The sequence below is a fragment of the Camelus bactrianus genome, chromosome 5 (genome assembly GCF_048773025.1).
Source record: "Camelus bactrianus isolate YW-2024 breed Bactrian camel chromosome 5, ASM4877302v1, whole genome shotgun sequence".
Classification (NCBI taxonomy): domain Eukaryota; kingdom Metazoa; phylum Chordata; class Mammalia; order Artiodactyla; family Camelidae; genus Camelus; species Camelus bactrianus.
Genome location: NC_133543.1, coordinates 42,282,911 through 42,295,899, shown reverse-complemented (window position 1 = coordinate 42,295,899; position 12,989 = coordinate 42,282,911). Strand labels below are relative to the sequence as shown.

Genomic DNA, 12,989 nt, shown 5'->3' with positions numbered 1-12,989 from the left:
AATCGGCATTGCAGCAGTAGCTCTAGATCATCTGGATGCTTCTGAACATTTGAAATTCATTAGATCAGGACACAGGAAGGGGTAGGATGGGAGAGCTGGGAAGACAGAGACCACTGCTAAGGAGTTGGGACTTTTTTTTAAAAAAGCACGAGTTTTCTAATAAAGAAATGACATTATCAGATTTACTTTTTTCTGAAAATTGTCTGGAAGTACGAGTGAGGTAACATTTAACAAGAAGTTTCTTGGAACCCTCAATCACAAAGTGCTCCACAAAAAAGGTCCTCAAATGAGCTTGAGAAATGCAGTACGTGTCCTTCTTTCAGACAATATAAATGACCAGAGTACAGTATTGGAAGTTCTGAGAAGCCAGCATTGAGGACAACCATTAATTTAATCATCTATTCTGGGATATCCCTGGGGTCTTTCAAGTTTATTCCACAGTGGAACCCTTTCCAGCCGCATAGCTGTCAACATGCCAGGGAGAGTGGATAGTGTTTTGCTGAACACAGTCTTGTCCCCAAACTGCAGATACTACCTTATCTGAATGCGGTGCCCAACTCTCCTGCTTTGTCTGGGACGGAGAGCTATCCCGGGATCCTGGACTTTCAGTGCTAAAGTCCTGGGTAAACCATGGTGAGTTGGGCACCTTTCCTATCTGTTTACCATGCCTTTGACTAATTACTTCATTTTCTTTTGATAGGTTCGGTCTTTTCCTTTAAATGTCTGGTTCAGGCCCATTCTAATGGAATTTTCCCAAATTTGTCTTCACGTTGGAAGCACCTAGGGAGTTTCCAAACCGATGCCCTTCTCCCCACCCCCCATTGTGATTTAATTAGTTTGGAATGTACCCAGAATTTTTAAAGGTCCCCAGGTTGTTCTAATGTGGATGATTGTTCAAAGAAACTGTACCTGTGAAAATGTGGTCTTGATGTACACCTTAAGAATTTATTTTAACATATAATGAGAAAAACAACCCCTGAAAAGAGAAGTTTAAGAACCTCTGAGCATCATGTTGGGGGACCACCAGTAGAACATGTTGCATACTTTGGGGAACACTCATGTGGAGGCAGGGAGAACAGCAGTGTGGCCAAGAAACAGTGACAAATGTGGCTGGAGGGGATGATGGAGATTTCAGGGCTGTTTAGGAGGTCGAGCTGGCTGGTCTGATCTGGGTAGTGAGATAAGAGAATTTCAGGCCGCTCTGGGGATAGATGGTGATTACAGAACAGAGGAGGGAGGCCTGGCGAATGCTGGCAGGTGACAGGCTCAGTTTGACAAGTCCTGTTTGAGAGGCCCTGGGACATCCAAGGGGAGCTGTCCTTTGGGTTGCCAGAAGGAAAGCACTAGCTCAGGAGAAAGGGCTGGGCTGGAGATGGATGAGAGTCTCTTCCGGGTTCCGGTGGCCTGAAGTTCAAGGTGGGGATCCATCTACTTGGGAGAAGGGTTGAGGGGGTGATCCACACCAGGGTCCATGGAATGAGTGCAGGAAGAAGGGACCCTGAGCGAAGAGTGTGGGCCAAGGTGTGGGAGGGATACCAAGGGGAGTGTCTTCTCACTCACTTGGGGGCAGGGAAGGCTCCCCAGGGTAGTCCTGTGATCCAAATGGGTAAGAGTTCTCCAGGGAAGTTTGATTTTTGGTAATTTAGGATGGCAAAAGCCGTGTTTGTGTAAGTTTAGCGTGAGGGAGGAAGCAAGATTACAGTGGATTGAGAGGAGACTTGTTAGAGCAAATGACTAGAAGTTTTAACTGCCAAAAAAGCCTAAGATAGTATGGGACCTTAGGGAATAAATCTCGGTTTGTTTGGGGAGTAGTCATCTTTGTGGTTATTCATGGAAGTTATTTCAACAAGGAATAACGATTACAAGGAATATTTAGATATTCACGGGAAAATTGCCAGGGCTCTCCGGGGCCCCATAAAACTGCTTTACTTTTAGATCATAGCCACACACCTTTTCTTCCCGTCTTTCTCTTATTATTCCCTGGACACAACAATGCCAAGTTCAGAATTTATGTGTTTATAAATGTCATTAACTTTCTTTTACAGCGATGATAAGGCAGCATGTGATTAAGTTTTCACCCTTTGTTCTTACGGAGCTCACGTTCATGGAGGGCTTTGCAGTTGACCAAAACAGCACCACATCTTAGGTGAGCCTCTCAATAACTTTTGTACAAAAGGCAGCACCAAAAATTGTATTATTCCATTTTACAGGAGAAAAAAATAAAAACACTGAAGTTTAAATCTATTGAGGAGGACTTGCTCATGGTTAATGACTTAGTGATGGATCACTGATGGATCTGGGATGGAATCCTGGGCTCCTGGTGCAATATTTCTTCCATTATATTGGTAGGGGGTGGGGAATGAGGTTGGAGAGTGTGTCTTTTTTTTTTTTTTTTCCAATTAGTTTGTAAATTCCTTGAGGGCAGAGACCTTGTGTCACTGTTGTTTACTGACTCCTCCACTCACTACTCTGTAGAGACCTTGCTTCATGCTGGTCTTGACACTATTTTTGAATGATAGTACCCCCCAAACACACCAACAGGATAGAAAGAAGGTATCCTGGATCCTGCAACTTTGAACTTGTGTCTCATTACTGGACCATGTCATTATCTTGAGACCAGCCCAATAATATTGCCTGGAATGTTTTGTAACTATTTAAAATACAGTTTTTGTCCCTCTCTTTTGACATTTCCTTGTATTTTTAATACCAGAAGTCATCACAGTGGAAGAGGCCCAAACATCTCTGGACTTCAGAGGTGCCCTCCTTGGTGTATGGGGTAGTCTGATGAGTTGAGTGGAGGGACGTGCAGGTGGATCAGCCCTCCTCACAAAGCTCGCAGCTTTACTGAAAGCTGATCTTGTTTCATAGCCCCTATATGGCACACAGTGGGCACTCAATAAATACTGGTTACTTTGAAACAAGGGAGATGTTATTTTGTATTACGTATTGTCTGTTCTATCACAATGGGCCATTGTCAAATTTTTTTTTAAAATGATCTTTCCCAGGAGTTGTTAAATGTCCGGTGTTAGGATTTGGGGGAGGGGAATGATGAAAGAGAGTAAAGAAATGGAATCAGCAAGTTTCAGGACAAGAGAGGAGAGGCTTTGAGTGAGCGGTGAAAAGTTGAAAGCAGGAAGGAGTGACTCAGGGGAAACTGGAAAGATGTGGAGACACTTTTAAAAGAGCACACTGAGGAGAGATGAGGAGACAGGAGCAATTCAAATCTGACGATGTCTTAGAGGGGAAAACTGAAGACCTTTATCAAACTTAATTAGAGCCACAGGACAGAGGCATATTAGAGCACCTTTTTTTCTACCTCTGCTAAGGGCTAATAGTGGATAATCTTAGAGTCATGTCTAAAAATCTGCACTTCAGATTACATTAAAAATTTTTATTATTTTTTAGGGTGTCATGGGTTGAGGAAGAGGAATACATTTTGACTCTCTCATATTTACACTAAAATTTCAAGCTGCTGCCTCATTACAAAGTGAGGAACTTTTTAGTCATTGAGGAGAGTTCAGCAGATGAGTTAATGTTTGGTCATCAGAAAATGTATCATTAGAGCTTGTTTCTCTTGAGAGGAGAAAAAGGCAAAATATGAGTCATGAGCATAAAGTCATTTTCCTCTGCTTAATTCAGCCCCCTCCTGCTGAAGGACCAGCAGCCGGCATGGGTAATTCAGACAGTAATGACCGCTGGCGTTTGTAGTGGACTTTCCATTTTATAAAGCCTTTTCCCCAAGACCACTCACAGGTTTGCTCTGACTTCTGTATATAAAGTTGGTACTACTGACGAGGGAGACACAGGTGAGTTGTTTTTCTAGGGAAGGTGCTTTTTAAAAAAAATTTATTATTTTTTTTGAAGTATAGTTAGTTTACAGTATGTCAATTTCTGGTGTGCAGCATAATGTTTGAGTCATCTGTGAACATACATATATTTGTTTTCGTATTCTTTTTTGTTATAGGTTACTACAAGATATTGAATATAGTTGCCTGTGCTATACAGTAGAAACTTGTTTATCTATTTTATATTTAGTAGCCAGTATCTGCAAATCTCAAGTTCCCAATTTATCTCTTCCCACCTCCTTCCCCTGTAGTAACCATAAGTTAGTTTTGTTTTCTATGTCTGTGAGTCTGTTTCTGTTTTGTAAATAAGTTCATTTGTGCCTTTTTTTTTTTTAGGCTTCACGTATAAGTGATAAATGGTATTTTTCTTTCTCTTTCTGGCTTACTTCACTTAGAATGATGATCTCCAGGTCCATCCATGTTGCTGCAAATGGCATTATTTCATTCTTTTTTATAACTGACTAGTATTCCTTTGTATAAATATACCACAACTTCTTTATCCCATCATCTGTCGATGGACATTTAGGTTGTTTCCATGTCTTGGCTGCTGTAAATAGTGCTGCTCTGAACAGTGGGGTGCGTGTGTCTTTTCGAATTAGCGTTTTCTTCAGATATATGCCCAGGAGTGGGATTGCTGGATTATATGGTAAGTCTGTTTTTAGTTTTTGGCAATTTATAACCTAAAAGTGCCACGGCAAGTCTGATTGAGACGTTTTCTTTTGTGAGGGGCCCACCAGTTGTTCATTGGCTTGTATGAAAAATGTTAAAAGGTAGTCAACTAACCTGTGACGTTGGAAGAGTGTAAAGTGTGTCTTATGGACACGCTGCTGTGAGTTCCGTGCTTGCCAGTCCTAGCCATTCTTTTCCTTTCTCTTTGCTCTTGATCCTTCAGTGATTTCTGTGTTGTGTTCCATTTTGCTGGGGATTGAGATAATTGCCAGAACTTTGTCCAGATTTCTGACTAACTAGAAATATGTCTATGGGAGATGGATGTGAAGTGTTAGGATTAAAAAATGCTTCCATCTTCTTTCTTTTTTCCAATTCTTTTATGATCTATTTGATTCATGCTTTTACTGTATTCTTCTACTTTTTACTTTTTTGAAATAGTGACTATGTTATAGGCTCTGCGCTGATATGTGTTGGTGACACCGGGACCAAAGGTGCTATTCCTGGCCCCAGGGGAATTCACAGCTTAGTAAGGGAGACTCATGAATCAGCAGTTCATGTACAGCTTGGCAAGTGCTGCCTGCCACAGAGGTGTGTGGAGGATGCTGCAGCGAGTCCAGGGGAGAAACACCTAACTCACTTTTGGGGAAAGGGTGTACAGAAGGTTCTGGGTCAAGGAGATTAAGTGCACAGTTAAGAATAAATGGAAGTGAGCCTGGTGATGTCAGGGCAGGGTGTTCTAGTGTAGAGACATTCGGTGTAAAGGAGGAAGGCGTAAGGAGCGCATGGTGCACGCTGGGGGTAACAGGTAGTTTGGTTTAACTATAGCTTAGGGGAACGTGTGGAAATTGATGTGACATAAAACCGGAGAGGCGGGTGAAGGCTACATTGTGAGGACTCCTTACTCTGTGCTGAACAATAACTATTGGGGAATTTTAGATAAGAAAGGATCTGATTAGATTTGGATTTTGGAGCCACCACTGGCAACAGTTTTGAGGATGATCTTTAAAAATGTTATCTGTCTATCTATGCTATGAACTGAATTGTGTGTTTCCCCCAGATTCCTATGTTGAAGCTCTAACCGCCTCACAATGTGATGGTATTTGAAGATGGGTCTTTGGGAGGTAATTAACTGTAGATGATCATGAGGTGGGACCTTCCTGGTGGGATGAGTGCCCTTATAAGAAGCCACACCACAGGGCTTGCTGTCTCTCCACCATGTGAGGACACAGCAAGGAGGTGGTCATCTGCCACCAGGAAGAGAGTCCTCCTCAGGGACTGACTTGGCCAGCACCTTGAGCTTGGACTTCCCAGCCTCCAGAACTGTGAGAAATAAATTTCTGTTGTCTAAACCACCCAGCATATGGTATTTTATTATGACATTCTGAGCAGACTAATATAATTTATTTTATACATTTGGGTAATTGTGAGACTCTGATCAGGAAGGATATTACAGTAATTCAAGTAAGTAACAATCATTTGGCTACTAGTCTGTTCTGAAAAATATTTGAGCCTGGAACTATTCATTTTAACTTAAAAAATCTTGTTTTGAGATATTATTGTTATGATATCACTGCTAAGTCTTATGAGAGAATTTTATTAAATATCTTGGCATACTACCTTTCATTAAAGTAATCTGCTAATGTCTTGAATTTTTATTTTGTTTTATTTTGCATATTGGTATAGCCCAATTATCAGTACCTAATGTCTTGACGGTTAAATCTGTTGGACAGTCCTCCCCTGCTTTGTGTAATTTTGATACCATGACATATAAATTGTTTTAAAGGAATCTTGATGTTTGTATGGTTTTAGGAACTCCATGCAAGCTATATTTGCTGGGAATTAATACCATTTAGAAGATTGCAGAACTATGGCAGACCGTGATATTTGTTGTAAAATTGGTACCTATCTTGGGTGTGTTTGCATAACTATTTAAAAGAGAACAATTTTAAATACTTTAGTTTGTACATGTGAAAATGTGTCTTAAGCATATTATCCAGCACTTACTCTGGGCCAGACATTTTCAGGTTGAGTCTGGTCTCCTTTCCCAAGGTCTTGCTCTTTATTCTTTCTCTCTGTCCTTTTCTCCCCAACCTCCTCCAATTTGTCCTCTTTGTTGGCTTTTCCCCTTGAGCTTAGAAATAGCTTACATCTTTCCTGTCATTAAACGAAATGTTTTAAACCCTATGACTTTCACAAGCTATTTCCTGAGGAAGCATTTCAGAAAACGAGTCTGTGTTCATTGCTGCAGCCCCCTCTCTAGCCCCCACTCGCCTTCTCTGAAACATCATATTCTTTCTCTCCCCATATTCTTATGAAGTTGTTCCCATTCATTAAATATTCACAAACTGCCTGGTCAGGACCAGATGCGAGTACCTCAGGGGTGTCCATCACTTCCTCAGTGGCCTCTTCTTAGTGGTCGCGTCACAAGGTTGGGAGGAGTTATTTAGTCCAACCATCCACGGTCTGCAGTGCTTTGCATCATATCCTCCGAGTGAATCCCTAGGCCGCGCTGAAATTCTGCAAGTTGGGGGATGCAGTTTCTACTACAAGCCCTCTGTGTCTTTGGACAATGCTGACCATCAGAAGGTTGATTTTAGGTTGGTTTTTTTTTTTTTTTGTCTATGGTAAATGCAGCTTCTGTTTATCCTTTGGTCATAGCTCCTCTTTTTTCAGCTCTAAGGAATAGAGTACAGTACTCTATTTCCAGGATTAGACCCATTGTATTCACCCCGATATTCTTTTATCTGAGCAGAGTGTCTTCAGAGGCTCTGCGTGGTCACCACCATTCTGCCCACCTTGTTGCTCATGCTTCTGTTTGTTTGAAAGCCTTTAAAAATTGGTATTTAGAACTGATTACAATATTCTTGAGTAGATTTTCTCTCCTATTTTTGTTTGGCTCCCATGCTTGTATTATGCAGCCAAAACGGCTGCGTTTCTGAGAGCCACGTTGTCCTACTTATGAGTTGACTACCCACCAAAATCTCAAAATTTCTCGTATCGCATCGGTCTCATGTCAGGATGCTGCTAAGGCCTGTTTCTCTTGAATTCTTCTTGTCTCCTTGTGCCCTTGTCTTTTGTTTCCTTTACTTAAAGTTACCTTGACTAATTTCTAGTTTGTCAGGGCTCACCCACAGTACTAGCCTGTTGAATATGTTGGATTCCACTTCTGTTACTTTGGGAAGACATGAGTTCTCCTGCCCCACCCTTTAAATGCAGTAACTTGTGGATATATCTGCTTACCTTTTGTCCATCTTGTCCACAGATATTTCATAAGATACTTTGTTAGACGTCTTGCTAAAATCTGTGTTTCCTTGAACTTCTAGTTTTAGAATCTTAGTAGAAAAGAAAGTTAGGTTAACCTTGTATGACCTGCTCTTAGTGCTAGGGTCCCTAGGGATTATCACTCACTCAGTATTTAAAATCCATTCTCAGATTTGCCTGGGACTTTGGTCTGTGTCTACAGACTGGCATTTCCCCCTCATTTTTATTTTTCCAAAGCCTCTATTGATCACTTGATCCTCTCTGACTTGGTTTTTGCTGACTTCCTTTCTTTTTCCCCTAAATTTCAGAATTTTCTGAGATAGCTTATTCCTCTTTTTCCCAATTTCCATCCTCTAAGATTCTTGATACTTGGATTGTCCAGTAAGGTAGCCACTAGCCACAGTCCACATGGAGATGTTATTGGCCCTAAGGAAACTACTGACTTCAAGTGGAAAGCCAGAGCAGGAAACGCTGACACATGGAGTAGAAGGTTAAGGTTGACTATTCTGGGAATCAGGAGAAGAGCACGAAGGAGAGAAGTGGTCACGATTTAATCAGCAGACTTGCGTGTTGCTGTTGCCAAGTTATGCTTGTATAGTGTGTTCGTGGCCCTGTCTGCTGTTAACAGTGAGTCATTTTGCAAATAAACATTAATACGTTTATGTGTAGAGTATTTTTAAAGTAAAACCCTATGTGTAGTGTGCCAAGAGATAATAAGTTTTGGAAGCAAAATAAGTCCTTAAATTGGCTATTTTGACATGTGATTCTGCGTGGTGCTGCTAACCTTGCTAAGTTATTCAAATACTATGCAGTTATGTTTGTTGCCGTTTTCCACTGTTTGAATGTTTTCTATACGCTTCAGTTCTTGTAAATACTTCCAGACTTTAACATTCTTAATTATTAAACAATTTTTAAAAGATACTCCTAATAGTAAAGAGTGCAGAATGTTGGTAGTACTTTAAAAATAATTTGTGACTTAAAGTATTCTCAGGAATCCTATTTTCTCACTTCCAAATCCCAAAGATTGAGGTCTGTAGGGAATTTGGAAACCATAGCCCATAGGGCTTGTCCCAAGACAGGCGATAATGTGATAGGTACAGAAAGTGAGATTATGTGTTTAGAAGCTGTTATGGCAGTTTCACATTGGCATGACTTAACATGTGGTGAGGGGACCCAACTCACTGAATAGGGTATTCTGCAGAGTTATTCACCTATTATGAATGGCAAGTTTAGTTGGATAATCAGTGGTCTAGCTGGGAGATAGTAATGGCTTGGACCAGGCTTGGAGCTATGAGAAGTTGACTGGAATCAGGATGTATTTTGATGACAGAGCCAATGAGTTTTTGCTACTGAATTAGATGTCAGATTATTCTAGATGATCTTTACCTCTTAAGCACTTCATTTGTAAAATGGGGACAGTTATGAGATCTACACTTAAGATTATTGTATCTATGTTGTGTTTCTCTGAGCTTGCTGGAACGCCTCCCTGTATGCTGCTGCTAATATAATCTTCCTAATCCAGTTATATAATTTTCTTGACCTTCAACCCATCAACTGCTCACCATGGCATAGAGAAGAAATTTTAAATTGTTCAGATTGACTTGAAGATGTGTGACATCTTCTTTCAAACTCTTTTCCATGGTTATCTTCTACCATGCCCTCTTATGCTCTTGCCTATGCTGTTCCGTCAATCTATTGCTGCACAGTAAATCACCTCAGATGTCGTGGCATAAAACAAAAGTCGTTTTATTGTACTCACAGTTTAGTGAAGCAGGGATTTGGAAAGTGCACAGCAAGGACAGCTTGCCTCTGTTCCACAATGTCTGGGGCCTCAGCTTGGAATGCTTGAAGGCTGGGGGCTGGAATCATCTGAAGGCTCATTCAGTCACAGGTCTGGCTTGTGATGCTGGCTGTCAGCTGACACACCTACATGTGGTCTGTCTATATGGGCGATTTTGAGCTTCCTTAGAGCATGGCGGCTGAGTTCCAAGAGCACGTGTTGCAGGAGACAGGAAATGGAAGCTGCTAGTTTCTGAAGGTGTGGTCCCGGAAACTGGTACCATGTCACTTCTGTATTCTATTGGTCAAGCAGTCACAGAACCCAGATTCAAGGCATGGGGTGAGGGCTATACAGATTCCACTTTTTTTTTTTTAATTTAAGTATAGTTAATTTACAATGTTGTGTTAATTTCAGGTATGCAGCAAAGTGATTCAGTTCTCTCTATATATATGTTTTTTCTTTTTCAGATTTTTTTCCATTATTGATTATTACAAGATATTGAATATAGTTTCCTGTGCTATACAGTAGGTCATTGTTGTTTATCTATTTTATGTATACTAATGTGTATCTGTTAATCCCAAACTCTATAATTTATCCTTCTCCCCTTTCCCCTTTGGTATCTATGTCAACGAATCTGTTTCTGTTCTATAAAGAAGTTTATTTGTCATTTTTTTAGATTCCACATATCAGAGATATCATGATATTTGTCTTTCTCTGTCCAACTTACTTCACTTAGTATGATAATCTCTAGGTCCATTCATGTTGCTGCAAATGGCCTTACTTCATTTTCTTTTATGACAAAGTAATGTGTGTGTGTGTGTGTGTGTGTGTGTGTGTGTGTGTGTGTGTGTGTGTGTGAGACATCTTTATCCAGTCATCTGTTGATGGACATTTAGGTTGCTTCCATGTCTTGGCCATTGTCAATAGTATTATATGAACATTGGAGTGCATGTATCTTTTCAAATTAGAGTTTTCTCCAGATATATGCTCAGTAGTAGGATTGCTGAATCATATAGTAAGTCTATTTTTAGTTTTTTAAGCAACCTCCATACATAGTTCTTCACAGTGGCTGCACAAATTTACATTCCCACCAACAATGCGGGAGGGTTCCCCTTTCTCCACACCCTCTCCAGGATTTATTATTTGTAGACTTTTTGATGGTAGCCATTCTGACCAGTGTAGGGTGGTTCCTTATTGTCGTTTTGATTTGTATTCCTCTAATAATTAGCATAGATCCCATCTCTTGATGGAAACAGGGCCAAAGAATTTGACGGCCATGTTTTAAATCTGCCACAGCCACTTATTTATTTGCCAACCTCTATCCTCTGCTGTGTCTACGTCCCTCTATATGTAAACTGCTTTCCCCTCTGTTCTACCCCCTCCTCAGTTCAAATGCCATTTCTTTCTCCATACAGCTTTTGTCATAGTTCATCTTCTGGCTAAAACCAGTTCCTCCTTCCTCAGTGTTCCCACAGCATTATTGTTCATAATTGTTCTGTGTTTTTCATTTTTTTCTTTATTGGTAGGTTATAAATTCTTTGAAGGTAAGGATTATATCTTGTTTACCTTTGCATATGTCATAGCATATAGATTCCTTGAATTGAAGATTCAGTATCAAACTGAGTCTCAAAATTGAGATCCTGCTGGGTTGTTGGGAGTTGGCAGTGGTTAAGAAGAAAATTTTAATGAGAATATTAAAAACTTTCCTTTTAATACAGATCATTTCCTTTTAATACAAATTGTTTCAAAGATTTTTTAAAAATTGACTCTCTGTTGCAAAGTAAAACTTTTTTAAACTTTTCTCCCCTGTAGCCATAAAATTAGAGGAGAGTTGCCTTTTGAAATTATCTTCTTCCTCCTGTCCAGTTTAGTCCCTACTACCCCGGCTTTATTGTTTTTGCAAACTAGGTTTCGATCTATTACTGAATCAATTTAGTGAGTTAGACTCAGCGTTAGAAATAAAAGTTTTAAATAAAAAGTCATGTGTTGCAAGGGAAGAATTGCTTCATGAATTTTTTTTCCCGGGAAGAATTGCTTCATGAATTTTTTTTCCCTGATGATGACTTTTTTTTTATTGAAGTCTAGTCAGTTTACAATGTTACATCAATTTCTCGTGTACAGCACAATGCTTCAGTCAGTCATACATATATATATACATATATTCCTTTTCATATTCTTTTTCATTATGGGTTACTACAAGATATGCTTCATGAATTGTTTCTTTAGTTTTATATCTGTAGGCATGTAATAAGTTGAAATGTAATGTTTATTACAGCTGGGGTCAAATTTTTTTGGAAGGCACTCTTATGTAAGTTCTTTTTGTCTTTTTTTTTTTTTTTTGCTTTTAAGGCCACTATTTATTTTTTTAACTGAAGTACAGTCAGTTATAATGTGTCAATTTCTGATGTACAGCATATGTCCAAGTCATGCATATACATACATATATTTGTTTTCATAATCTTTCATTAAAGGTTATTATAAGATATTGAACATAGTTCTCTGTACTATACAGAAGAAACTTTTTTTAAAAATCTATTTTTATATATTGTGCTAACATCTATAAATCTCAAACTCCCAAATTTATCCCTTCCCACCCCCTTTCCCCAGTAACCATAAGATTGTTCACTATGTCTGTGTAGATCCTGCATATGAGTGATATCATATGGCATTTTTCTTTCTTTCTGACTTACTTCACTTAGAATGATGATCTCTAGGGCCATCTATGTTACTGCAAATGGCATTATTTTATTCTTTTTTTATGGCTGAGTAGTATTCCATTGTATAAATATACCAAAACTCCTTTATCCAGTCATCTGTCAGTGGACATTTAGGTTGTTTCCACATCTTGGCTATTGTAAATAGTGGAAACAGCTTCTTCTTAATCCTTTCTGGAACAAAGTGGGTGGGTGAGTAGATTAGCAGATTCTCTCCACCCCCCCCCCCACCTTGGATGGCATATATTGGTGATAATGTTGAGTTTTGAGCACAAAAGTCTAAAGAAACTCAGGAAGTGTTTGAAAACAGAGGACACTGCACGTGAATGTTGGAAGCATGAAACGGGACTGGCTTGGGTGAGCCAAGGGGAAAAGCAAGAAAGAACACTTTTGGAAAGAGTTCAGGAGAGGGGAGATTTATCATAATTTCAGAGGAGGAAACATAAAACTTAGTCTTCTACTGCTACTATAACAGATCGTGATAAGTGTAGTGTCTTGAAACAACACAAGTGTATCCTCTTCCAGTTCAGGAGGTGTTGAGAGGAGAGGCCCTTTTCTTGGGCTTGTTTCTCCTCCCTCCAGATTCCAAGCACATCCCTCCAGTGTTTCCCTTGTCACTTTGTCTTCTCTCTGCTGTGAACCTCCCCATCTGCAGAGCTCCTTTGTCACATTGGGTAACATTCACAGATTCTGGGGATTAGAACGTGGACACTTGATTTC

General features: G+C 39.8%; 1 protein-coding gene across 2 annotated transcripts in view; it reads left to right on the top strand.

The window, feature by feature from the left end:
- The first annotated feature begins 3,664 nt into the window (after nucleotides 1-3,664).
- The window catches only part of ACVR1 (activin A receptor type 1), a 101,115-nt gene continuing 91,790 nt past the window's right edge, over nucleotides 3,665-12,989 (top strand). For both annotated transcript variants that reach the window (XM_010971338.3, XM_010971339.3), the window contains exon 1: nucleotides 3,665-3,806. The gene's annotated coding sequence lies outside the window, so the exon portion shown is untranslated. The remainder of the gene's footprint in view (nucleotides 3,807-12,989) is intronic.